Below are 26491 nucleotides of genomic sequence, written 5' to 3' on the forward strand. Positions count from 1 at the left end.
AATGCTTAGCGAAGCTCTGCTGAGATTCCACCACCACCACGCTGTCGTGTTGCCAGAGGACTCGAGCTACTACTTCACCGTCGCTCGCTAGATCGAGGAGGTGAAGGTGTCATCAAGCCATACGTGTGTTGAATGCGGAGGTGCCATCCCTTTGGCACTTGGATCGGGAGTTCGCGGGACGGATCATGATTAGATCGCGAAGACGTTCGACTACATCAACCGCGTTTCTTAACGCTTCTGCTTAGCGATCTACAAGGGTATGTAGATGCAATCTCTCCTCTCGTAGATGGTCATCTCCTAGATTGGATCTTGGGTGTTCGTAGGATTTTTTTCCCATGCAACATTCCCCAACAGTGGCATCATGAGCTAGGTCTATGTGTAGATGACATCACGAGTAGAACACAAAGGAGTTTATGGGCGTTGATATTCAGATTACTTCCTTCCTTGGTCTTTTCTTGATTCGGCCGTATTGTGGGATGAAGCGGCCCGGACCAACTTTACATGTCCATGTACATGAGATCGGTTCCATCGACAGACATGTGACTTTGTTGCATAAAGATGGTTGGCGGGTGTCTGTCTCTCCCACCTTAGTTGAATCGGATTCGACAAAGGCGGTCCTTGTAGAAGGTTAAATAGCAACTTGCATATCACCTTGTGACTTTGCTTAGGTAAGAATCGTTCTTGCTAGATACCCATAGCAGCCACGTAAAACATGCAATAACAATTCGAGGACGTCTAACTTATTTTTGCAGGGTATGTTGTGATATGATATGGCCAAAGACATGATGAGATATATTTGATGTATGAGATGATCATGTTTGTAATAGTTTATATCGACTTGCATGTCGATGCATACGGCAACCGGCAGGAGCCATAGGGTTGTCTTTAATTATTGTATGACCTGTGTGTCGATCATTAAGCGCTATGTAATGCTTTACTTTATCGCTAAGTGGTAGCAATAGTAGTAGAAGCATGGTTGGCGTAACAACCCCGATGGCAGCACGATGATGGAGATCATGGTGTCATGCCGGTGACGATGGAGATCATGCCGGTGCTTTGGAGATGGAGATCAAAAGCACAAGTTGATGGCCATATCATGTCACTTATGATTTGCATGTGATGTTAATCCTTTTATGCATCTTATTTTGCTTAGGACGACGGTAGCATTATAAGGTGATCCCTCACTAAAAATTTCAAGATAAAATTGTGTTCTCCCCCAAGTGTGCACCGTTGCGAAAGTTCGTCGTTTCGAAGCACCACGTGATGATCGGGTGTCATAGACTCTACGTTCACATACAACGGGTGCAAGCCAGTTTTTCCACATGCGGAACACTTGGGTTAAACTTGACGAGCCTAGCATGTACAGACATGGCCTCGGAATACAAGAGACCGAAAGGTCAAACTTGAGTCATATAGTAGATATGATCAACATGGAGATGTTCACCATTGAAACCACCTCATCTCACGTGATGACCGGACTTGGGTTGGTGAATTTGGATCGTGTTACACTCGGACAACCGGAGGGATGTTGATTTGAGTGGGAGTTCTTAGGTAATATGATTAATTGAACTCATTTATCATGAACCATAGTCTAAGTTATCTTTGCAAACTTATGTTGTAGATCAATGGCTCGCGTAGTAGCTCCCCTGAATTTCAATGCGTTCCTAGAGAAAGCTAAGCTGAAAGATGATGGAAGTAACTTTGTGTACTGGGCCCGTAATCTGAGGATTATCCTCACGGCTTCCCATAAGTCTTATGTCCTTGATGCACCGCTTGGTGCGCCACCCCCTCCAGCGACTGTGGACGTTGTGAACGCTTGGCAGTCGCATGTTGATGACTACTCAATAGTTCAGTGCACCATGCTGTATGGCTTATAGCCGGAACTTCAAAGGCATTTTGAACGTCATAGAGCATATGAGATGTTCCAATAGTTGAAGTTTATCTTTGAGAAGAATGCCCGGATCGAGAGGTATGAGACCTCCGATAAGTTCTATGTCTGCAAGATGGAGGAGAACGGGTCTGTCAGTGAGCACGTACTTAGAATGTCTGGGTACTACAACCGTCTAGCTGAGTTGGGAATTGAGCTCCCGCCAGAGGCTGTCACTGACAGAGTTCTACAATCTCTACCACCTAGCTACAAGAGCTTTGTGTTGAACTATAACATGCAAGGGACGATGAACAAGTCAGTCTTTGAGCTGTTCGCGATGCTGAAAGTCGTTGAGTCAGACATCCAGAAGGAGCATCAAGTGTTGATGGTGAATAAAACCACTAGTTTCAAGAAGAGCAAGGGAAAGAAGGGAAACTTCATGAAGGGTGGCAAAACAGTTGCTACTCCCGTGAAGAAACCCAAGGCTGGACCCAAGCCGTAAACTGAGTGCTTCTATTGAAAGGGAACTGGCCACTGGAAGCGGAACTACCCTGAAAGTGCTAGTTATCGACTAGAGGGGGGTGAATAGGCGATTTTTATGAAAGTCTTCAAAACATGGGAGTTTCGAAGACAAACAATAGAAATGTACCTATAAACATGCAGCGGAAGGTAGACTACACTAGACAAGCCATAGTCAAGCAAGTATGAAGCTAAAGCACGAAGACTATAAGCAGCTAGGTAGTAAGGATCAGGATGGAAGATAGTATGAAGCCAAACAGAACAAGTAGTCACACAATGAAGTCAAACAGATACTGTAAACATGCAATGACTTCGCGAAGACAAACTATGAGTAAAGAAGAGTGAGAGATAGAACCAGTAGCTTGGAGAAGACAGAGATTTGTTCGACCAGTTCTAGTTGCTGTGACAACTGTATGTCTGGTTGGGGAGGCTGAGATTCAACTCAGAAGACCGCGTCTTCACCTTATTCCCCTTGAGCTGAGGACACCCAGTCCCCGCCCAATCACTCTGGTAAGTCTTCAAGGTAGACTTCCAAACCTTCACAGACTTCATTCACCGGCAATCCACAATGACTCTTGGATGCTCAGAACGCGACGCCTAATCGGCTGGAGGATTCGCAGTCCTCAAGTGTAACAAGTCTTCAGGTCACACAGACAGAAAGACTTCAGTGATGTCCTCGCAAGGATTTCTCTCTCTCAAAAGCTTCGGAGGTGGGTTGCTCTCAAACGACAAAAGCCGTGTACAAACTCTGAGCAGCCACCAATTTATGGTGTAGGGGTGGGCTATTTATAGCCACTAGGCAACCCGACCTGATTTGTCTGAAATGACCCTGGGTCACTAAGGAACTGACACGTGTTCCAACGGTCAGATTTCAAACACACGCGGCAGCTTGACTTGGGCTACAAGTAAAGCTGACTCATCCAACTCTGGATAAGATTTGCTCTCATTGTCTTCACTCGAAGACATAGGATTTGGTTGAGCATCACATTAGTCACTCTGACTTTGTTCACTTGGACCCCACTTAACAGTGCGGTGGTTCCTATGACTCAACAAAGAAGAAAAGGAAACTACGAAACAACTATGTCTTCCCATCCCATAGTCTTCACGTGAATGTCTTCTCACGTCATAGTCTTTGTTGTGAATGTCTTCACATACCACCATTGTCTTCAATGTCTTCACACATTTTTAGGGGTCATCTCAGGTAGGTAAACCGAATCAATGAGGGACTACTACCTGTGTTATCCTGCAATTCTCACAAACACATTAGTCCCTCAACCAGGTTTGTCGTCAATACTCCAAAACCAACTAGGGGTGGCACTAGATGCACTTACAATCTCCCCCTTTTTGGTGACTGATGACAAACTGGTTGAAGTTTTCAATGGGGATAAAAGTATGTGAAATTGTAAAGGATTACGACATTGTCTTCATAAGCAGCAAAAGGCTCCCCCTGAAGATGTGCATATAAGTATTTTGCTTTTGGAATGCAAATGCACATGGCAGGTTGTACTTGTGGAGATCCTCTTCACCTTATGAAGGCAATGCATCATGCATGAAAAGATATAACGAAGATAATGACATGCATAATGAAAAATGGACGTCTGCAATATGACTTCGTGTGGCATTTATCATCGCATATGCGGAATTTATCTTCGCATCAGAGGATAGCAGAAAAAGTAGCAAACGACCATCAGGTTTAAGTGTCACAACTCAAAGAACCAAATGTATCAAAAGCGAGAGTTGTAAGCACTTGGCAAAAATAAAGCAACCACCCACATAAGGACCCGCTTGAAGACTATCAACTCATATGCTTCTCCCCCTTTTGTCAGTAAGGACCAAAAAGGTTTGAAGACATAGAGCTTCTACTCGTTCGCAGAGGTAGAAGATGAATCAGCAGGGTCGTCGTTGAGGTTCGGTGGTGCAGAAGAACTTGGTGCAGTGTCGACACACGGCGATGCAGGAGTTGGAGAAGTGACATCTTCTTCATCCTTGATGACTCTGGCATTCACAATAGCTGCGGAAGATGAGTATTCAGAGTCTTCAAGAGATGGAGTCTGACGCAGAACTGCATTCCTAGGAGGCGTTGAATCAAACTTGAATCTTTCTGAGAAGCCATCCGCTCTAAGATCATCTTCAGAGCTTATCAGTGTCAGACCCTTCCACGTCCGCCGACAGGTTTCATGAGTGACAAAGGCATTCTTGGTGGCAAGGTTGCGAATGCGGTTAACATCCACCAAGAGGCTTTGCATTTGGCGCTTCAGCCAGTCATGATGCTTATCTTGTTTTTGATGTAGGGCGACGAGAAGCTCTCGGTCATTGAGAACACGAGATCACTTCCGAGGCCTTTGAGCAATAGTGCTTTCAGTGGCTTCAGTATGGGCACGGTGCGGTGCACGTTTATTGCCGGCCAATGGATAAGCACGAGTATTGGGTATATGATGACTTGGAATTGGCTGAGAGAAGCTTTGATGATCAGCGTTGTGAAGATAAAGCGGCTCCTTTGCGGGCTCAGGGTAAATGGCATCCATAGACAGATCAACCTCTGGCAAGAAGACAAGGTGGTTTCGTGCAGAGGGTTGATAGTTGGTAGTAGCATGAAGCTTGATGAGGCGCATTACCCAGGGAGCATAGAACTTCAGTCCAAAGATGTCGGAGCCTGATGCAGCAAGTTAACGTATGAAGAAGTCTTGAGCATTGAAGCATTTGCCATTGAGAGTATAGAAGACCAATGTTTTCATTGAACCTTCAAGCTTTGCATTTGGAGAATGTCCTTTGACAGGCCAAAGAGTTCGCTGTATGATGTGGTAGATGGTGCGTGGCAAATACTCAAGGTCTTCAACAAAGAACTCCTTAGGATATTCGGCATCTAGAGGCAAAGGCTTCATCATATTGAGCATCTGGCTCATGTCGGGCTCGGGCTTCTGAAAAATGCTCTCCAAAGCATCACGGTGAAGCTGACAACCAGGTTCAAACAGATCACCTGGAGTGGGCAGGCCAGTTAGCTCAATGATATCAAGAGCTTTGGCTTCATGATGTACATTGCCTGACATCCACTCAAGCATCCATGTCTTCGGATCCCTGTTGTAGCCGCGAATGTGGAGGGTGGCATAGAATTGTAGCAGCAGCTCTTCATTCCAGTGTTCCTTGTCCGTGACAAATTGTAAGAGGCCAGCATCTCTGAAGCAATCCAACGCTTCTTCCGAATAGGGCAGGCCATCTATAGCTTCAGTGTCAAGACGCATATGGGGAAATATGCGCCCTTGATTGTAAAAAATGCAAGAGTAGTAGTTGCGCTGCTGATAGCTCCAGAACCGATCAGATGAAATCCTCGGCTTCGAGTACGGGTTCTTGTCGCTATCAAAGAAGGTGTTGTGTGCAATGAAGCCATTTACATTGAATGATCCTGGCGCAGATGCAGTACCTGGAAATCTTGGCAGTCTTGGCTTAGGCTTCTGGACCTGAGGCCTGTGCTCGACATGTTAGTCAAATTGTGGACCGGCAGCAGGTGGAGGAACTAGAATGGGCCATCTGATAGTAACCAGCTGACCACGATCATAGGCTTGCTCGATGGTGTGTGGCCTTGGAGGCGGTACAGGAGCAGTAGCAGTGGCAGTGACTTCAGGCTGCAGATTTGCATCAGGTGCAGCATTGGCTTCAGGTGCATTAACTTCTGGCACCATATTAGCTTCAGGCGCCTCATTAGCTTCGGCCATGACTATGTCATTGGCTTCAGTTGAGTTGTTTGTGGCCGCCTCAGTATTGTTAACCTCCACTTGAGTAGCTGGAGGGTCGGACACGTTCTCCTCGACAACAACTTCAGGGTTGGACGGGGGCGTAGCAACATGTGCTTCTTCATCTCTTGGCTCTTCTTGTTCATCGGCTGATGCAGCCGAAATATCTTCAGCCGCTTTGGCTTCAGACACGGAGATGTTCGCAGTTGGAGAGGCTTCAGGAAATACTTGGCGAGATACTGATTGGTGCTCTTCTCCTTGTGGAACACTCGAAAGTGTGACTTGTGGCCTTGGTCCTTTGCAAAGCCTGCGAAACACTGGCGACGCCTATGGAGATGGAGTAGTCCGGGCCACAAAGTCTTCATCTTCAAGGACCGGCGTGGTGACTTGAGTTGGGGGAGTAGTTGGTGTTTCTTCTTCACGGGGGGATTCTTGAGGGTGATGAGCCCATGAATCATCCTGAGCGATTGGCGTCAAAGGATGACTAATGCTGATGAGTTCGTTGTTCGTGAGAACAGGCGATGATACCACATTGTGCTCGATCTGAGGAAGGACTTCATCATCTTCTACATTGTCTTGGGGACAAATGTCTTCAGCTACGGTGTTGTCAACAGTTGGATCTTCTTGAGCTTCAGGAGCCTCTGTGGTAGCAGGCTCATGAACTATCAACTGACGCTCTTGGTGTTCTGACGCAGGACGAGCAACTGAAATTGGCTCGACGACGAGAGGCTCTATAGGAGCAGCCCGATTCTTCTTTGTCTTTCTCTTCTTCTTGAAGGGTGCATCATCAGTGGTGTTCTTGGACTTGCGCTTTCTGGCTTCGGCTTCTGCTTCCCTTGTTTTCTTCTGTTCTGAAGCCATTGTGGGGACCTTAGGCTTCGAGCCTGTCATGCTGGCAGGGAAGACAATGCAAGGTTCTTCCCTCCTCGGTTCTTTAGTTGGGGCCACAGTAGACTTCTTCTTCTTGGCAGCCATCTTGGGGTCGATGCCAGGATGCCCAAGTGCCTTGCGCTTCTCAGCTTCATTGTAAGCTTGAACACATTTTGCAGCAATGAGTTTCATGCGCTCTCGTGAACCTTTGGATTCGTCACGCTTCTTGTGAAACGCCTCCTTGAGCTCATGCATCATTTGTTTGAAGTTTTGGACGTCAGTCACACTGAGCTTGGCCGTATGCTTCTTGAACTGGGCCTTTTCATAGTCAATCTTGTGCTTCAGCTCAACAATTTTCTGAGCTAGAGCCAGCTCAAGAGCAATGGCTCCGTGAAAGGAGACGCTGAGGCCAATTGGGAGCTGAAGGTCATCAAAGCTGAGATTGGGGCAGTCAAACCATTCATCAATGAAGTTGTTCAATATGTTCACGTCAAAGAGAGGCAAATCATTGAAGATTTCAGCCTCCTGCTTGCTCTTTATCAGCAGTTCGAGAGCAGCATCAGCAAGGTCGTCGTCACTTGACAGATCAATGGCATCGTTCTCATTTCTCAGAACGGCAACTGGGGTCAGTGCTTGACTGGCAATTTTCTTGGGCTTCTTCTTCTTCTCAGTCTTGGAGATGCGAGAAAGATCTTCAGAAGGCACACTTGGTGCAGGAGGAGCCATGGCCAGAGGCTTCGCACGCGAAGCTCTTGGTGCGGCAGTGGAATTTGAAGCCTTAGACTTCTTCTGCTTCTGCGGCTGAGGAGGAGCAGGTGCTTCATCAGAATCAGCTTCATCTCCAGGCTGATCCATAGTAGCTCTCTGTGCGGCAATGTAGGAGAGGAGACCATCAAAGTTGTTGAAGGGACCAATTTTGTTTTCATTGGCTTCACGGGTGCCATCTTTCCGAGGTGCAGATGGTCCTGGGTTGAAGTCAACTCCAAATGCCTTCTTGTTCTTTACAGCAGAGTCTTTGGCAAACTTGAAGTTCCGCTTGAACAAATCATCTTCGTGACACTATAGCAGAGAAGATGGGTCAGCATCCTCTGGTTGTGGTCCGCGAACCATGCACGGGTAGAATTCCTGAGCAATAGCTTTAGATTTGGTCTTGGGTTGAAGATTTTTGTAAAGAATATCTCCCTAAGGACGCTTGATAGCATTCTTTTCAGCATATTCCTTGGTGACAAATCTGTACTTGAACCATTGCTCGGCCCAATATCTTCGAATCCATTGGATTCGTGTCTTGCGCTGACCATAGCTCTCTTCAGGGTCAGTTTTGTACAATTCATAAAGATCTTCGGGCAGATCCATGGAAGTGCCCCCACGGCGCTGTCTGCCTCCCTTCCTTGCAGATTTTTCAGTGGCCATGAAGTTCAGACTGAATGGATTCAAAGCTGTCAAAGGCTTCCATCTGCTGATCAGACAAGAACTGGCTTCAGGAGAATTTATGTGATCTATAAGAATTCTGCAAATGAATGCAGACTATGAGAACCAAGGGATTCTCCCATGGACATGTACCTGTGACAGCATTAGAGATGTGAGGGAAGGGGAAGAGGTCATATGCATTCTCAGAAGAGTTTGAAGATAAATCAGTTTTGAAGACATTGACCTCATACCGCGAAGACATTCACTTGTTTGTTGTGAGTTGGTTCCAGATTTGTACGAATCCAAGAATAGGTACAAGTGAGGAATCTAACTATGTGTGAAGCATAAGTGAACATACTAGGCATGCTATGAGATGCAGAACAGGATAGATCCAAACTAGTGGCCTCAGAAACCACTTTTGGTGAAAAGAGATGAATCTATTGGATGAGAAAGATGGTAAAAAGTAAGTTTTAATTACCACACGATGAACTGCTAGACGAAGTAGAGATGAAGCCGAGCAGTTCGATCTCCCGTGCCCTAACTTGGCGACGGAAGACACCTACGGCGACGGAGGAGGAGACGAGGTCCGCGGCCGGCGTGAGGACGGCGTTGACGAGGTCGCGGCAGCTAAGCGCTTCATCACCGGTGTCATCGCGAGCTAGCGGTGGCGCTAGGGTTTGTAGAGGTGGAAGAAGGTTTTGACCGTGGTTGGATGTGTATTTATAAGGAAAGGGACAGCACAGCGCAATTACGCAGGTGCCCCTGGCGGTTCACATCTGAGGGACACGTGGCAAGCATGCAACACATTGGGAGTTGTTCCATGTTCCCACGCGCGCCTAGATTGTCGGGGTGGTCGTTCCGGCTTCTCCGGGTTTTAGGCAAAAAGGATTGAGCATTTAAAACAGATTTAATGATTGTCTCTGTATCTTCTGCTGACAAGGACGCAGAGAAGACATTCGACAGTTTCAATAGAATGCATATGATTTGGATGGACAGAATTTGAGGTAGAAGCATAGAAGAGGTTAGGGTCCGATCACAATCACTTAGATCAAAAGATTCAAGCAAGAAGACATAGCTATAAGTGAATGCTGTAGAGGACAGAACACAATATATTGATATAACAGAGTAAGACCAAATCAACATAGTGAAGATAATCATGAACTCAAATCAATGTTGAAGACAAATCAAATGTGAAGACTTTGCAATCATAACACCAAGGGAAACACTTCAAACAAGAGTTTGGTGGTGGCGTTACCCACCGTATAGGAAGTATTAGACCCAGACACGGCGCACAATTATCGTGGCGCTCCGAAGTCAAATTCCGTTTTAATGTATTCACACTTAGAGTGTATGTCTTCATTGATTGAAGATATACATTACTTCGTGTGTTGCGCACCTAAGTCATCAACATGCACAAGTGTTAGGATGTGTGCCTAATCATAGGACATTTGAGGATTCCAAGATATTTAGCTCACACCGCAACTTGCAAAACCTTTTCTCATCCAAGGGCTTTGTGAAGATATCTGCCAATTGCTCTTCAGTGTTGACGTGAATGATGTTAATATCTTCCTTCATGACATGATCTCTGAGAAAATGATGACGAATCTCAATGTGCTTTGTCTTCAAGTGCTGAACAGGGTTGTTGGCAATCTTGATGGCGCTTTTATTGTCGCAGTAGAGTGGTACTTGTTTCAGATGGATGCCATAGTCCTTGAGTGTTTGCTTCATCCATAGAAGCTAAGCGCAGCAAGATCCAGCAGCAATGTATTCAGATTCAGCAGTGGAGAGCGATACACAGTTCTGCTTCTTTGAAGACCAACAGACAAGTGATCGACCCAGAAAGTGACATGTGCCTGATGTAGACTTGCGATCCACCTTGTCACCAGCATAATCAGCATCCGAGAATCCAACTAGATCAAACTCTGAGCCCTTTGGATACCATAATCCTAGTGTTGGGGTGTAAGCCAAATATCGAAGAATTCGCTTCACTGCTAAGTGATGCGATTCCTTTGGTGCCGCTTGGAATCGGGCACACATGCAAACACTAAGCATGATATCTGGCCTAGATGCACATAAATAAAGTAAAGAACCAATCATGGAGTGGTATACCTTTTGATCGAACTCTTTACCATTGGCGTCAGGACCCAAATGACTTTTGGTTGGCACTGGCGTCGTGTAACCTTTGCAGTCTTGCATTCCAAACTTATTCAGGCAGTCTTTGAGGTATTTCTCTTGAGATGTGAAAATGCCATTGCTTTGCTGACGAATTTGAAGACCAAGGAAGAACTTCAGCTCACCCATCATTGACATCTGATATTGCTCTTGCATCATGTGTCCAAACTCATCACTGTATTTCTGGTTGGTGTAGCCGAAGATGATGTCATCCACATATATTTGGCACACAAATAGTTCACCATCATATGTCTCCGTGAAGAGTGTGGGATCCAGGGAACCAGGTTTAAAGCCTTTGCTCTTCAGGAAGTCTTTGAGTGTGTCATACCAAGCGCGAGGGGCTTGTTTGAGGCCATACAGTGCCTTGTTGAGCTTGTATACCATATCAGAATGTTTTGGATCTTCAAAGCCAGGTGGTTGTGCAACATACACTTCTTCTTCAATCTTTCCATTGAGAAAGGCACTCTTCACATCCATTTGATACAGAAGGATGTTATGATGATTTGCATAGGCTAGCAGTATGCGAATGGCTTCAAGCCTAGCCACTGGAGCAAACGTTTCATCAAAGTCAATCCCTTCAACTTGTGTGTATCCTTGAGCAACGAGACGAGCCTTGTTTCTGACAAATTGACCATGCACATCTTGTTTGTTGCGATATATCCATTTGGTGCCTATTATGTTGTGCTTGCGAGGGTCAGGACGCTTGACCAATTCCCATACATTGTTCAGCTTGAACTGTTGGAGCTCTTCTTGCATAGCTTGAATCCATTCAGGTTCCATAAAGGCTTCAGCTACTTTCTTAGGTTCAGAGATTGAGACAAATGCAAAGTGCCCACAGAAATTTGCTAGCTGTGTTGCTCTTGAACGAGTGAGTGGACCTGGGGCATTGATGCTATCAATTATCTTCTCAATCTGTACTTCATTTGCAACACGAGGATGAAATCGACGAAGATTTTGCTCTTGCTGATCATTGTCTTCATTCTGAGGATTGGCTTCAGACTGAGCATTGTCTTCAGGTTGATTAGGCGCAGAAATGATAAGTTCCTCTTCAGCCTGTGCCTCAGAAGGTATGATCTCTCCGGTTCCCATTTGCTTGATTGATTCACTAGGAGGTACTTCATCTAGCACATTTGGCAGGTGCTCTCTTTGCGAGCCGTTAGTCTCATCGAACCGCACATCTACAGTTTCAACCACTTTATAGTGAAAGAGGTTGAAGACTTTGTAGGAGTGCGAATCCTTTCCGTAACCAAGCATAAAACCTTCATGTGCTTTCGGTGCAAATTTTGAAGTGTGATGTGGATCCTTGATCTAGCACCTAGCACCAAATACTCTGAAGTAACTGACATTTGGCTTCTTACCAGTTAGGAGTTCGTAGGATGTCTTCTTCAGAAGCTTGTGAAGATAAACACGGTTGATGACATGGCATGCAGTATCAATGGCTTCAGGCCAGAACTTCCTTGGAGTCTTGTACTCATCAAGCATCGTTCGAGCCATCTCGATAAGAGTTCTGTTCTTGCGCTCCACGATGCCATTTTGCTGACGTGTGTAGGGAGCAGAGAACTCATGAGTGATGCCTAATGTATCCAGGTAAAGGTTGAGGCTGGTGTTCTTGAACTCTGTGCCATTGTCACTTCTGATATGCTTGACCTTGATGCCATAGTTGTTCATGGCACGGTTGGCGAAGCGTATGAAGACATCCTGCACTTCTGTCTTGTAGAGAATTATGTGCACCCAAGTATATCTTGAATAATCATCAACAATGACGAAACCATAGAGACAAGCAGTTGTGGTGAGAGTAGAGTAGTGAGTAGGACCAAATAAGTCCATGTGTAGCAGCTCGAAAGGTTGAGATGTAGTCATGAATGTCTTCGAGGGATGCTTGGCCCTTGTCATCTTCCCAGCTTCACAGGCACCACATAGATGATCTTTCTTGAACTTGACGCCCTCGATGCCTACGACGTGTTTCTTCTTTGCGAGAGTGTACAGGTTCCTCATGCCAACATGCCCTAGCCTCCGATACCAGAGCCAGCACTCTGAAGCTTTTGCAAGAAGACATACGGCCATCTGTGGTCCTGCTGAGAAATCTACCATATACAGATCATCTTTCCGATACCCTTCAAAGACTAGAGACTTGTCAGATTCCATTAGAACAAGGCAACGATATTTTCCAAATAGCACAATCATGTTTAAGTCACAAAGCATTGAGACAGACATTAAGTTGAACCCAAGGGATTCAACAAGCATCACTTTATCCATGTGCTGATCCCTTGATATTGCAACTCTACCTAGGCCCAATACCTTGCTTTTACCAGTGTCAGCAAATGTGATGTGACTTTTGTCAGATGGACGTAAAGTTGAGTCCATGAGAAGAGTTCGATCACCAGTCATGTGATTAGTGCATCCGCAATCCATAATCCATTCTGAAGCATGAGGTGTCATACCCTACAGTACAGTTACGAGGATAGGCTTCACAAAGAGTATTGTGAAGCATAAACATTTGACGCACAAGAGGATTATCAAAGCTTAGATCAAGGTTAGGACTGATAGGATGACTGGCAAGCAATTCAGGAACAAGATACATAGTGAGACCATTTGGGCATTTTATCTTGCGCCCCACAAGATGTTTTAGGTCCCTAGCAATAGCATCGGACGCCTTTGATTTCCGGCTGGAGACCTTTCCCTGCAAAAGATAGTTAAGTTTTCTTAACCACCCACATTTTCAATGGGTGGCTTCGAAGCAATGAGTCTAAGTGCAGCATCTCAGAACTTCGGCTTTGAAGCCCTAGCAAATAGCCTTGCAGGAGGTGAATAATACTCATATGAATAAGCAGAAAAGTTCTTGGTTTTATGAACATAGCGGTTTGCGCTCATATTCATACATCTGAGTATGATTTCCCTGCAAAACATTGGTGCTAGGGTGACTCGGATGAGTCATGTGTCTGTATGAAGCCTTTGGGCCATATGAAGCCTTAGGTTTGGGGTTTGTCTTCTTCCCTGGTGGTGTCATGACGACATTCACAGGAAGATTCTCAACACACTGTTTAGGCACCCAGATCTTCTTCATAGGTGGTCCATTCCTGCAGTTAGTACCAATATACCTGGCAAACACTTCACCATTCTGATTCTTAAACAGTTTATAGTTTGCATCAAAGGATTCATCAATGATAATTGGGTTAGCGCAAGTGAAGCTAGATAAAGTGGATGGATCTACTGAAGGTCCCTTTGCAGCAACCCATGTGGTTTTGGGGTACTGCTCAGGCTTCCAGTAAGAACCATCAACGTTCATTTTCCTCTCGAACCCAACACCCTCTTTCCTAGGGTTTCGGTTCAGAATCTGCTTTTTGAGGACATCACATAGTGTCTGATGCCCCTTGAGACTTTTGTACATCCCTGTCTCAAGCAATGTCTTCAACCTAGCATTCTCATCAGCAACAGCAGTGGTATCCTCCGCAGAGGGGTTAGTTACCACATCAACAGTTGAAGATATTGCAACAGTAGCAGCAGTAGAACATTCAGCAACAGAAGTAGCATTATCACGCTCAAGGCATTTTAGACATGGTGGTTCAAATCCTTCCTGAGCGGGACTGATCTGTTGCGCGCGAAGTGACTCGTTTTCTTTTTGAAGATCTTCATGAAGTGCTCTCAATTTCTCAAGTTCTTGCTTCCTTTGAAGATAATCATAGGAAAGCTTTTCATGAGTTGTTGAGAGCGTTTCATGACGACTTTCAAGTTCCTCATACTTAACATGAAGATTTTTTATGTCTTCAATTAAGGACTGAGATCGGGTCATTTCAGCGTCCAACAGGTCATCGCTTTTGTCTAACAGTTTTTGAATATGTTCCATAGCTTTCTGTTGTTCGGTAGCAATTTTAGCAAGTGTTTTGTAGCTGGGTTTGGATTCACAATCAGAGTCATCTTCACTTGATGTTTGAAAGTAAGCATCGCGTGAGTTTACCTTGGCACCGCGTGCCATGAAGCAGTAGGTGGGAGCAGAGTCATCCTTGTCATTGTTACCAGCGTTGGTGATGGAGTCATTGTCTTCAGTGTTGAAGATGGACTTGGTAACATATGCTGTGGCTAGAGCCAGACTTGCAACGCCTGAGTCAGACTCCTCTTTAGACTCCACCTCTGCCTCCTCAGAAGCAGACTCCTCCTCTGAATCCATCTCCTTGCCAACAAAAGCACGAGCCTTGCCAGATGAACTCTTCTTGTGTGATGAAGACTTGGACGAGGACTTGGAAGAAGACTCTGAGGATTTGTTGTTCTTCTTGTCATCAGAATCATATTCCTTGCTCTTCTTCTTCCTCTTCTCATTGTCCCACTATGGACACTCAGAGATATAGTGACCAGGTTTCTTGCACTTGTGGCATGTTCTCTTCTTGTGGTCATGGGTGGAAGCTTCATCATTTCTTGAGCTGGACCGTGAAGACTTTCTAAAGCCTTTCTTCTTAGTGAACTTCTGGAACTTCTTCACAAGCATAGCAAGCTCCTTTCCAATGTCTTCAGGATCACCAGAACTACAGTCAGATTCTTCTTCAGATGAGGAAACAGCCTTTGCTTTCAAAGCGCGAGTTTGGCCATAGTTGGGACCATAGATATCTCTTTTCTCAGATACCTGGAACTCATGTGTGTTGAGGCTCTCAAGTATGTCAGACGGATCGAGTGTCTTGAAGTCAGGGCATTCTTGAATCATCAGGGCTAGGGTGTCAAACGAGCTGTCAAGTGATCTCAGAAGCGTCTTGACGATTTCATGCTTGGTGATCTCAGTGGCGCCGAGAGCATGAAGCTCATTTGTGATGTCAGTGAGGCGATCAAACGTGAGCTGGACATTCTCATTGTCATTTCTCTTGAAGCGGTTGAAAAGGTTTCGGAGAACACTAACTCTTTGATCTCTTTGTGTTGAGACGCCTTCATTGACCTTGGAGAGCCAGTCCCAGACTAGCTTCGACGTTTCCAGAGCACTCACACGGCCATACTGCCCTTTGGTCAGATGACCACAGATGATGTTCTTGGCAGTAGAATCCAGTTGAATGAACTTCTTGACATCAGCAGGGGTGACACCTTCACCAGTCTTGGGAACGCCGTTCTTGACGACATACCACAGATCAACATCAATGGCTTCAAGATGCATGCGCATCTTATTCTTCCAGTAGGGGTATTCAGTGCCATCAAAGACAGGGCACGCAGCAGAGACTTTGATTATCCCTGCAGTCGACATAGCTAAAACTCCAGCTGGTTAAACCGAATCACATAGAACAAGGGAGTACCTTGCTCTGATACCAGTTGAAAGTGCTAGTTATCGACTAGAGGGGGGTGAATAGGCGATTTTTATGAAAGTCTTCAAAACATGGGAGTTTCAAAGACAAACAATATAAATGAACCTATAAACATGCAGCGGAAGGTAGACTACACTAGACAAGCCATAGTCAAGCAAGTATGAAGCTAAAGCACGAAGACTATAAGCAGCTAGGTAGTAAGGATCGGGATGGAAGATAGTATGAAGCCAATCAGAACAAGTAGTCACACAATGAAGTCAAACAGATAATGTAAACATGCAATGACTTCACGAAGATAAACTATGAGTAAAGAAGAGTGAGAGATAGAACCAGTAGCTTGGAGAAGACAGAGATTTGTTCGACCAGTTCCAGTTGCTGCGACAACTGTACGTCTGGTTGGGGAGGCTGAGATTCAACTCAGAAGACCGCGTCTTCACCTTATTCCCCTTGAGCTGAGGACACCCAGTCCCCGCCCAATCACTCTGGTAAGTCTTCAAGGTAGACTTCCAAACCTTCACAGACTTCATTCACCGGCAATCCACAATGACTCTTGGATGCTCAGAACGCGACGCCTAATCGGCTGGAGGATTCGCAGTCCTCAAGTGTAACAAGTCTTCAGGTCACATAGACAGAAAGACTTCAGTGATGCCAAACACTCTTTGGGCTCTGGGTGTTTTGGGCTTTGTCCTCGCAAGGATTTCTCTCTCTCAAAAGCTTCGGACGTGGGTTGCTCTCAAACGACAAAAGCCGTGTACAAACTCTGAGCAGCCACCAATTTATGGTGTAGGGGGTGGGCTATATATAGCCACTAGGCAACCCGACCTGATTTGTCCGAAATGACCCTGGGTCGCTAAGGAACTGACACGTGTTCCAACGGTCAGATTTCAAACACATGCAGCAGCTTGACTTGGGCTACAAGTAAAGCTGACTCATCCAACTCTGGATAAGATTTGCTCTCATTGTCTTCGCTCGAAGACATAAGATTTGGTTGAGCATCACATCAGTCACTCTGACTTTGTTCACTTGGACCCCACTTAACAGTGCGGTGGTTCCTATGACTCAGCAAAGAAGAAAAGGAAACTACGAAACAACTATGTCTTCGCATCCCATAGTCTTCACGTGAATGTCTTCTCACGTCATAGTCTTCGTTGTGAATGTCTTCACATACCACCATTGTCTTCAATGTCTTCACACATTTTTAGGGGTCATCTCCGGTAGGTAAACCGAATCAATGAGGGACTACTACCTGTGTTATCCTGCAATTCTCACAAACACATTAGTCCCTCAACCAGGTTTGTCGTCAATACTTCAAAACCAACCAGGGGTGGCACTAGATGCACTTACATGCCCCAAGTATCTGGCTGACAAGAAGGGGGCCAACGTCAACAAAGGTATATATTATATACATGTTATTGATGTGTACCTTACCAACTCTCGCTGTAGTGCCTGGGTATTTGATACCGGTTCAGTTGCTCACATTTGCAACTCAAAGCAGGAACTACAGAATAAATGGAGGCTGGCGAAGGAAAAAGTGATGAAGTGACGATGCGCGTGGGAAATGGTTCCAAGGTTGACGTGATCGCCGTCAGCACGCTCGCTCTTCGATTACCATCGGGATTAGTAATGAACCTGAATAATTGTTATTTAGTGCCTGCGTTGAGCATGAACATTATATCTGGATCTTGTTTAATGCAAGACGTTTACTCATTTAAATCAGAGAATAATGGTTGTTCTATTTATATGGGCAATATCTTTTATGGTCATGCACCCATTGTGAGGGGTTTATACTTATTGAATCTCGGTAGTGATGATACACATGTTCATAACATTGATGCAAAAAGATATAGAGTTTATAATGATAGTACCACTTTCTTGTGGCACTGCCACTTAGGTCATATTGGTGTAAAGCGCATGAAGAAACTCCATGTTGATGGACTTTTGGAGTCACTTGATTTTGAATCACTTGACACATACGAACCATGCCTCATGGGCAAGATGACTAAGACCCCATTTTTTGGAACAATGGAACGGGCAGGTGATTTGTTGGAAATCATACATACTAATGTGTGCGGTCCGATGAGCGTTGATGCGCGTGGTGGATATCGTTACTTTCTCACCTTCACCGATGACTTGAGTAGATATGTGTATATTTACTTGATGAAGCATAAGTCTGAAACGTTTGAAAAGTTCAAGCAATTTCAGAGTGAAGCTGAGAATCATCGTCACAAGAAGATTAAATTCCTATGATCCGATCAGGGGGAGAATATCTGAGTTATGAGTTTGGCAATCACTTAAGACAATGTGGAATTGTTTCACAGTTGATGCCACCTGGAACACCACAGCGTAATGGTGTGTCTGAACATCGTAATCGTACCTTATTGGATATGGTGCGTTCTATGATGTCTCATGCCGATCTGCCACTATCGTTTTGGGGTTATGCATTAGAGATAGCTGCATTCACTTTAAATAGGGCACCATCTAAGTCCGTGAAGATGACACCGTATAAACTATAGTTTGGCAAGAAACCTAAGTTGTCGTTTCTTAAGGTTTGGGGCTGCGATGCTTATGTCAAAAGGCTTCAGCCGGAAAAGCTCGAACCCAAAGCGGACAAATGCATCTTCATAGGGTACCCAAAAGAGATGGTTGGGTATACCTTCTATATCAGATCCGAAGGCAAAGTGTTTGTCGCTAAGAACGGGTCCTTTCTCGATAAAGAGTTTCTCTCGAAAGAATTGAGTGGGAGGAAGATAGAACTTGATGAGGTTGTTGAACCTCTACTTCAACCAGTGAGTAGTGCAGCGCAGAAAGATGTTTCTATGACACCTACGTCAGATGAAGAGGAAGCTAATGATAGTGATCATGAAGTTTTGGATCAAGTTACTATCGAACCTCGTAGGTCGACAAGGGTACGTACAACTCCTGAGTGGTATGGTAACCCTGTCTTAGAGGTCATGTTGTTAGACAACGGTGAACCTACGAGCTATGGAGAAGCGATGGTGGGCCCGGATTCCGACAAATGGTTAGAGACCATGAAATCCGAGATGGGATCTATGTATGAAAACAAAGTATGGACTTTGGAAGTATTACCTGAAGGGCGAAAGGCCATTCAGAATAAATGGATCTTCAAGAAGAAGACGGATGCGGACGATAATGTCACCGTCTATAAAGCTCGACTTGTGGCAAAGGGGTTTTCACAAGTTCAAGGAGTTGACTACGATGAGACTTTCTCACACGTAGCGATGTCTAAGTCCGTCAGAATCATGTTAGCAATAGCAGCATTTTTTGATTATGAAATCTGGCAGATGGATGTCAAAACAGCGTTCCTTAATGGTTTCCTTAACGAAGAGTTGTATATGATGCAACCAGAAGGTTTTGTCGATCCAGAGAATGCTGACAAAATGTGCAAACTCCAGCGATCCATTTATGGACTGGTGCAAGCATCTCGGAATTGGAATCTTCACTTTGATGAGGTGATCAAAGTATTTGGGTTTATACAAGTTTTTGGAGAATCTTGTATTTACGAGAAAATGAGTGGGAGCTCTATAGCGTTTCTAATATTATATGTGGATGACATATTGCTAATTGGAAACAATATAGATCTTTCGGAAAACGTGAAGGAATATTTAAATAAGAATTTTTCAATGAAGGAACTAGGAGAAGCTGCTTTCATATTGGGCATCAAGATCTATAGAGATAGATCGAGACGCTTAATAGGAATTTCACAAAGCACATACCTTGATAAGATTTTGAAGAAGTTCAAAATGGATCAGTCCAAGAAGGGGTTCTTGCCTGTTTTGCAAGGTGTGAAGTTGAGTCAGAGTCAATGCCCAATGACTATAGAGGATAGAGAAAAGATGAGTGTCATCCCCTATGCTTCTGCCATAGGCTCTATCATGTATGCGATGATGTGCACAAGACCAGATGTCAGCCTTGCCATAAGTATGGCCGGAAGGTTTCAAAGTAATCCAGGAGTGGATCACTGGACAGCGGTGAAGAATATCCTTAAGTACCTGAAAAGGACTAAGGAAGTGTTTCTCGTTTATGCAGGTGATCAAGAGCTCGTCGTAAAGGGTTACGTCGATGCAAGCTTTGACACTGATTCGGATGACTCTAAGTCTCGGATACGTATATGTTCTGAATGGTGGAGCGGTAAGCTGGTGCAGTTCCAAGCAGAGCATGGTAGCTGATTCTACACGTGAAGCGGAGTACATAGCCGCCTCGGAGGCAGCGAAGGAAGGTGTCTGGATGAAGCAATTCATCACAGATCTTGGAGTTGTGCCCAGTACACTGGACCCAATGACTCTGTTCTGTGACAACACTGGTGCCATTGCTCTAGCCAAGGAACCGAGGTTTCACAAGAGGACCAAACACATAAAGCGACACTTCAATTCCATCCGCGATTATGTCAAGGAGGAAGACATAAACATTTGCAAGATACATACAGATCTGAATGTTGCAAATCCGTTGACTAAACCTCTTCCACGGGCAAAGCATGATCAACACCAGAACTCTATGGGTGTTAGATTCATTACCATGTAATGCTGGATTACTGACTCTAGTGCAAGTGGGAGACTGTTGGAAATATGCCCTAGAGGCAATAATAAAGTGGTTATTATTATATTTCCTTGTGCATGATAATAGTTTATTATGCATGCTATAATTGTATTGATTGGAAACTCAAATACATGTGTGGGTACATAGACAACAACATGTCCCTAGTGAGCCTCTACCGGACTAGCTCGTTGATCAAAGATGGCTATGGTTTCCTAGTCATAGACATGAGTTGTCATTTGATAACGGGATCACATCATTAGGAGAACGGTGTGATGGACAAGACCCAAACTATGACGTAGCATATGATCGTGTCAAGTTTATTGCTATCATTTTCTGCATGTCAAGTATATGTTCCTATCACCATGAGATCATGCAACTCACTAACACCGGAGGAGTACCTTGTGTGTACCAAACGTCGCAACGTAACTGGGTGACTATAAAGGTGCTCTACAGGTATCTCCGAGGGTGTCTGTTGAGTTGGCATGGATCAAGACTGGGATTTGTCACTCCGTATGACGGAGAGGTAACTCGGTAATACAACATCACAATAAGCTTGCAAGCAATGTGACCAATGAGTTAGTCACGGGATCTTGTATTATGGAACGAGTAAATAGACTTGCCGGTAACAAGATTGAACTAGGTATGGAGATACCGATGATCGAATCTCGGGCAAGTAACATACCGATAGACAAAGGGAACTGCATACGGGATTAGCTGAATCCTTGACATCGAGGTTCAACCGATAAGATCTTCGTAGAACATGTAGGAAGCAATATAGGCATCCAGGTCCCGCTATTGGTTATTGACCGTAGAGGTGTCTCGGTAATGTCTGCATAGTTCTCGAACCCGTAGGGTCTACACACTTAACGTTTGGTGACGATATAAGTATAGTTGAGTCATTATGGTGGTTACCGAAGGTTGTTCGGAGTCCCAGATGAGATCCCGGACATGACGAGGAACTCCGAAATGGTCCGGAGGTGAAGACCGATATATTGGACGAAGGGTATTGGAGTCCGGAATGGTTCTGGGGGTACCGGGTGATGACCAGCATCACCGAAACGGGTTTCGGGGGGCCCCGTTGGGGGCCATGGGCCAAGGGGAAGGGACAAACCAGCCCACTAAGGGGCTGAGCGCCCCCTCACCCGATCTCACGTAACCAGGAGGGTTGGGGGCGCCCCCCTAGGGCTTCCCACCTCCCGGCTTGGGGGGCAAGTCGCCCTAGGGGAGATCCCATCTGCCCTGGCCGCCCCCTCCCCTAGGGGAAACCCTAGGGGCACCCACCGCTCCTCCCTTCCCCTATATATAGAGAGGTAGAGAGAGGGCAGCCACACCCCAAGAGCACATCTCCACGCCAGGGCGCTGCCTCTCCTCTCCCTCGCATCCCTCTTCCTCTCCGTAGTGCTTAGCGAAGCTCTGTTGAGATTCTGCCACCACCACGCCGTCGTGCTGCCGGAGGACTCGAGCTACTACTTCACCATCGCTCGCTGGATCGAGGAGGTGAAGACGTCATCAAGCCGTACGTGTGTTGAACACGAAGGTGCCGTCCCTTTGGCACTTGGATCGGGAGTTTGCGGGACAGATCGTGATTGGATCGCGAAGACGTTCGACTACATCAACCGTGTTTCTTAACACTTACGCTTAGCGATCTACAAGGGTATGTAGATGCAATCTCTCCTCTCATAGATGGTCATCTCCTAGATTGGATCTTGGGTGTTCGTACGAAATTTTTTGTTTCCCATGCAACGTTCCCCAACAGTTTTCACACATGGGCCTCTACCCCTTGCTCACCCTATGAATAGAGGTGGAGAGGGCTCTCCAAAATCAGAATTCTCTCTCAAAACAAATGCCATGCATGATCTGGCTTTCTCTCCTTCCTCCCACGAAATAGTTTTGTACTGCCGAAAGGTTGTCTAGTCTCCGGTAGAAAATAGTTCTGGACGGCGAAGCCCTGCCGGATAGCTGACACCGTCTGTGTGCAAACCTATAGAGAGGTCGTAGGTTTGTTCTTTTTCCCGAGGAGCTGTTCAAGGGTCCTCCTGAAGGGTTGTCTGAGTGACCGTCCGAGATTCTGAGAGTGCCTCCCGAAGGGCTGTCCGTGACACCATCCAAGGGACTGTCCGACCGCCTCCCGAAGGGCTGTCCACAGAGCTGACAAGGGAGAACATCCTCGCGGTTGGGAGGTTGCAAATCCTAGATGCGGGGATCTGCACCGCCGATCTTCATCGACTCTACTTCTGCTGCGCTACGAAACGGTAATGATCAGATCAAAACCTTATATGCATCTCCATAGTGATCCTGGGCGTGTTCGTAGTGCGGAATTTTTTTGTTTTCTGTCCCATTACCCTACAGTAAGCTCTAAGCAGCACCGAGCCTACCTCGCGGGCCATCTTGGTGTTTTAGCAGCAACAGCTACACATGTTTGTTATCTCTCTTTCAACTTCTTTTCAACAATCAGTAGCACAAACAGATGATTAATATGGCATTCTCCCCTTTGTCCTGGCTGAGGAACTTAGTAAGTGATCCAATGTTGCAGCATACATCTGCCTAATGCAACATGCATCATTGACTTTGCCTAATGTCAACGACCGCATGTTCTGGTCAGACATACCAGCAGAAGATAAAAAGCTCAACCACGTGCTGGAAGACCAAGGCTATTTATATGAGATATATGGCTGCGTATACAACTTGCTTTCCAAAACAAATGTAAATAAGCTATCACGAACATCACTCACAATTTTGTTTTGGACTATCATGCTACCATACACTGTAATATATAGTGTATGTATGACCATGCTACCTAAGTATCTACCTTATACTTCAAAGATTTTATTACCGGTCTTTAAACAAATCTTATTTGCATGGTTTGAATACTTGGTTTGCTCTCACCTTTTACGCCAGGGGCGCAACGGGTCAACTTGACGATACAACTTTACAATTAGAAAACAAATGAGTATTATTGGGGATTGGATGATGATATGGAAGGCATTTCTGTTTTGGCTAGTGACTACCCACCAAACACGCCCACCATAAAGAGCTCCTTTGACCATGAGGCCATTTTCAATATCGATGGCACTAACAGTGATGAATCCACCTGATCTAAATGACAGTATATCTTAGTTTCTATAAGCTAGATGACCAAAACTATCTATATAATGTATCTCTGCCTTACCATGAAACAATCTCATGCCTTTCTTTTGGCCTATGAACCTACCATCAATGTAATATGTATGACATTGTGTATGAACATCATACCTAAATATCTATTTCCTTATGCTTCAAGAATTTTATGAGCGGTTTCTAATTATTTTAACTTGCATTGTTTGAAAGATTGCTTCGCTCTCACTCTTTGCGCCATCGGCCCAAAGGGTCATCTAGTAAAGTATAAACCCTGGACAAGTTCAGGGGCTAATTTTAAATTCTCTTGATAAACAAAGCATTTTCCCCATTGATGATTATTTTTCTGTTGCGAGGTGAAGACCCAGGCGACTAGGGTTAGCTGGCTCACTGCCAGCTGCCTCCTTGGCGGCGGCGCGGCTACCGACAATTGCTGTCCCAGGATGGCATCGTTTGACATCGTGCCTGGTCTCTCTCTCTCTCTAGTATGAGATCTTGATCGTCTTTGCGCCAGGTCTCCTATAATAGATGCGTTTTTTCTGCTCCATCATCTTGATTGAAGGAGAATGTTGTGCAAGGGATTGTGATTCAACGAGGAGAAGTTGAGTTCCATCCATCCCATTGGATGTGGTTAAGTATGTGAGGGGCTATGGCAATCTTTATTGGTGCACGTTCCTTTTTTCCTAGGTTTGATCGTTCAGGAAGAAGCAATGAAGATTTTGATTTGGAATTGTCACGGAATGGGGAACGCCCCAGCGGTTCATGCGTTGCTGGATGTCCAGCGAAAATGCAATCCCGATGTGTTGTTTTTGTCGGAGACACACCTAGATAGCTATCCAGCTGAGTGTTTGAGGAGAAGATTGAAGATGGATGAAAAACTCGTGTGCCCTAGTGATGGTAGGAAGGGAGGCTTGTTGCTGCTCTAGAACAATAACATTAGGCCGACCAGGCTAGAGCTAGATCCCACGTTCATTGGTGTTAAGATTGAGAAGGAAATGATATAATCTGGTGCTTGACAGGGATGTATGGAGAATTCAGGTGGGAAAATAAATATAAAATGTGGGACCGTATGAGACAATTGCACCAAAATAAAAACCTCCCATGGATTATGATTGGAGACCATAATGAGAAACAGTTTCTGCATGAGAAGGAGGGTGGTAACCCCCGTTCACAACAGTACATGCAAGCCTTCCAAAATGCCATTGATGATTGGAGAAGAGGACAAACCTGAGAAAGGCTTGACCGAGGGTTAGTAAACGATGCTTGGTCACTAATTTTTCCCAATGCCGCTCTAAAAAATATGGAGTTTAACCACTTGGATCACAGGCTACTATTTGTGAACATCAAATTTTATAATCAACCAATTGTTGCAGGGGCAAGTGGACAACCGAAGAGGTTTGAAGCTCGCTAGTTGCGAGAAGAGAAATTTAATCAAACTATCATGGATGCTTGGGCTAAGGTTGTTGTTGATCCTTTGGTGAATAGTGTGTACGAGAACCTAAACCGTATGCACACACTATTTCATGATTGGGATCAATGAGTGTTAAATAAGTCAAATAAAAGGCTCTGCAAGGCACAAAAAGATCTAGAAAAGGTGATGGCAGGTTCCATGACAGACCACAATGAGGAAAAACGAAAGGAACTAGCTGAACTGATTGGATACTTGCTTGAATTGGAAGAGATCCAAGTGATTCAGAGGTCGTGGGGGACATGGCTGAAAAGCGGTGACCACTGCATCTTTCCAAGCGTTTGTATCCGCGAGAAGGAAGAAAACTTTGTGAAGAAATTAAAAGATGATAGTGGTCAGTGGCTGGAAGGTACAGTGGCGCTAACTCCCCATATCCAAAATTATTGCAGTCACCTATTTACCTCGGAAGTGCAGCATACAGAGTCGGTTTTGTTGCAAAGAGTGCAGAAGAAAGTGACGGAATACATGAACAATTTCCTTATGGCCCCATTCAACTACGATGATGTTAAAAAAGCAGTTTCAGCATCGGGGATTTGAAGGCCTCTGGCCCGAACGGTCTCCACATAATATTTTTTTTAAAGTATTGGCACATTTTTGTAGTAGAATTACTGATACGTCTCCAACGTATCTACTTTTCCAAACACTTTTGCCCTTGTTTTGGACTCTAACTTGCATGATTTGAATGGAACTAACCCGGACTGACGCTGTTTTCAGCAGAATTGCCATGATGTTATCTTTGTGCAGAAACAAAAGTTCTCGGAATGACCTGGAAATCCACGGAGATTATTTTTGGAAAATAAGAAAAATACTGGCGAAAGAATCAAGGCCAGGGGCCCACACCCTGTCCACGAGGGTGGGGGCGCGCCCTCTCCCCCTGGGCGCGCCCCCCTGTCTCGTGGGCCCCCTGATGCTCCACCTACCTCAATTCCAACTCTATATATTTCGTTTTGTGGAGAGAAAAATCAGAGAGAAAGTTTCATCGCGTTTTACGACACGGAGCCGCCGCCAAGCCCTAATCTCTCTCGGGAGGGCGGATCTGGAGTCCGTTCGGGGCTCCGAAGAGGGGGATTCGTCGCCGTCGTCATCATCAACCATCCTCCATCGCCAATTTCATGATGCTCACCGCCGTGCGTGAGTAATTCCATCGTAGGCTTGCTGGACGGTGATGGGTTGGATGAGATTTATCATGTAATCGAGTTAGTTTTGTTAGGGTTTGATCCCTAGTATCCATTATGTTCTGAGATCGATGTTGCTATGACTTTGCTATGCTTAATGCTTGTCACTAGGGCCCGAGTGTCATGATTTCGGATCTGAACCTATTATGTTTTCATGAATATATGTGAGTTCTTGATCCTATCTTGCAAGTCTATAGTCACCTATTATGTGTTATGATCCGACAAACCCGAAGTGACAATAATCGGGATACTTCTCGGTGATGACCGTTGTTTGAGGAGTTCATGTATTCACTAAGTGCTAATGCTTTGTTCTGGTACTCTATTAAAAGGAGGCCTTAATA

Source organism: Aegilops tauschii, chromosome 3, assembly GCF_002575655.3.
Source record: "Aegilops tauschii subsp. strangulata cultivar AL8/78 chromosome 3, Aet v6.0, whole genome shotgun sequence".
NCBI lineage: Eukaryota > Viridiplantae > Streptophyta > Magnoliopsida > Poales > Poaceae > Aegilops > Aegilops tauschii.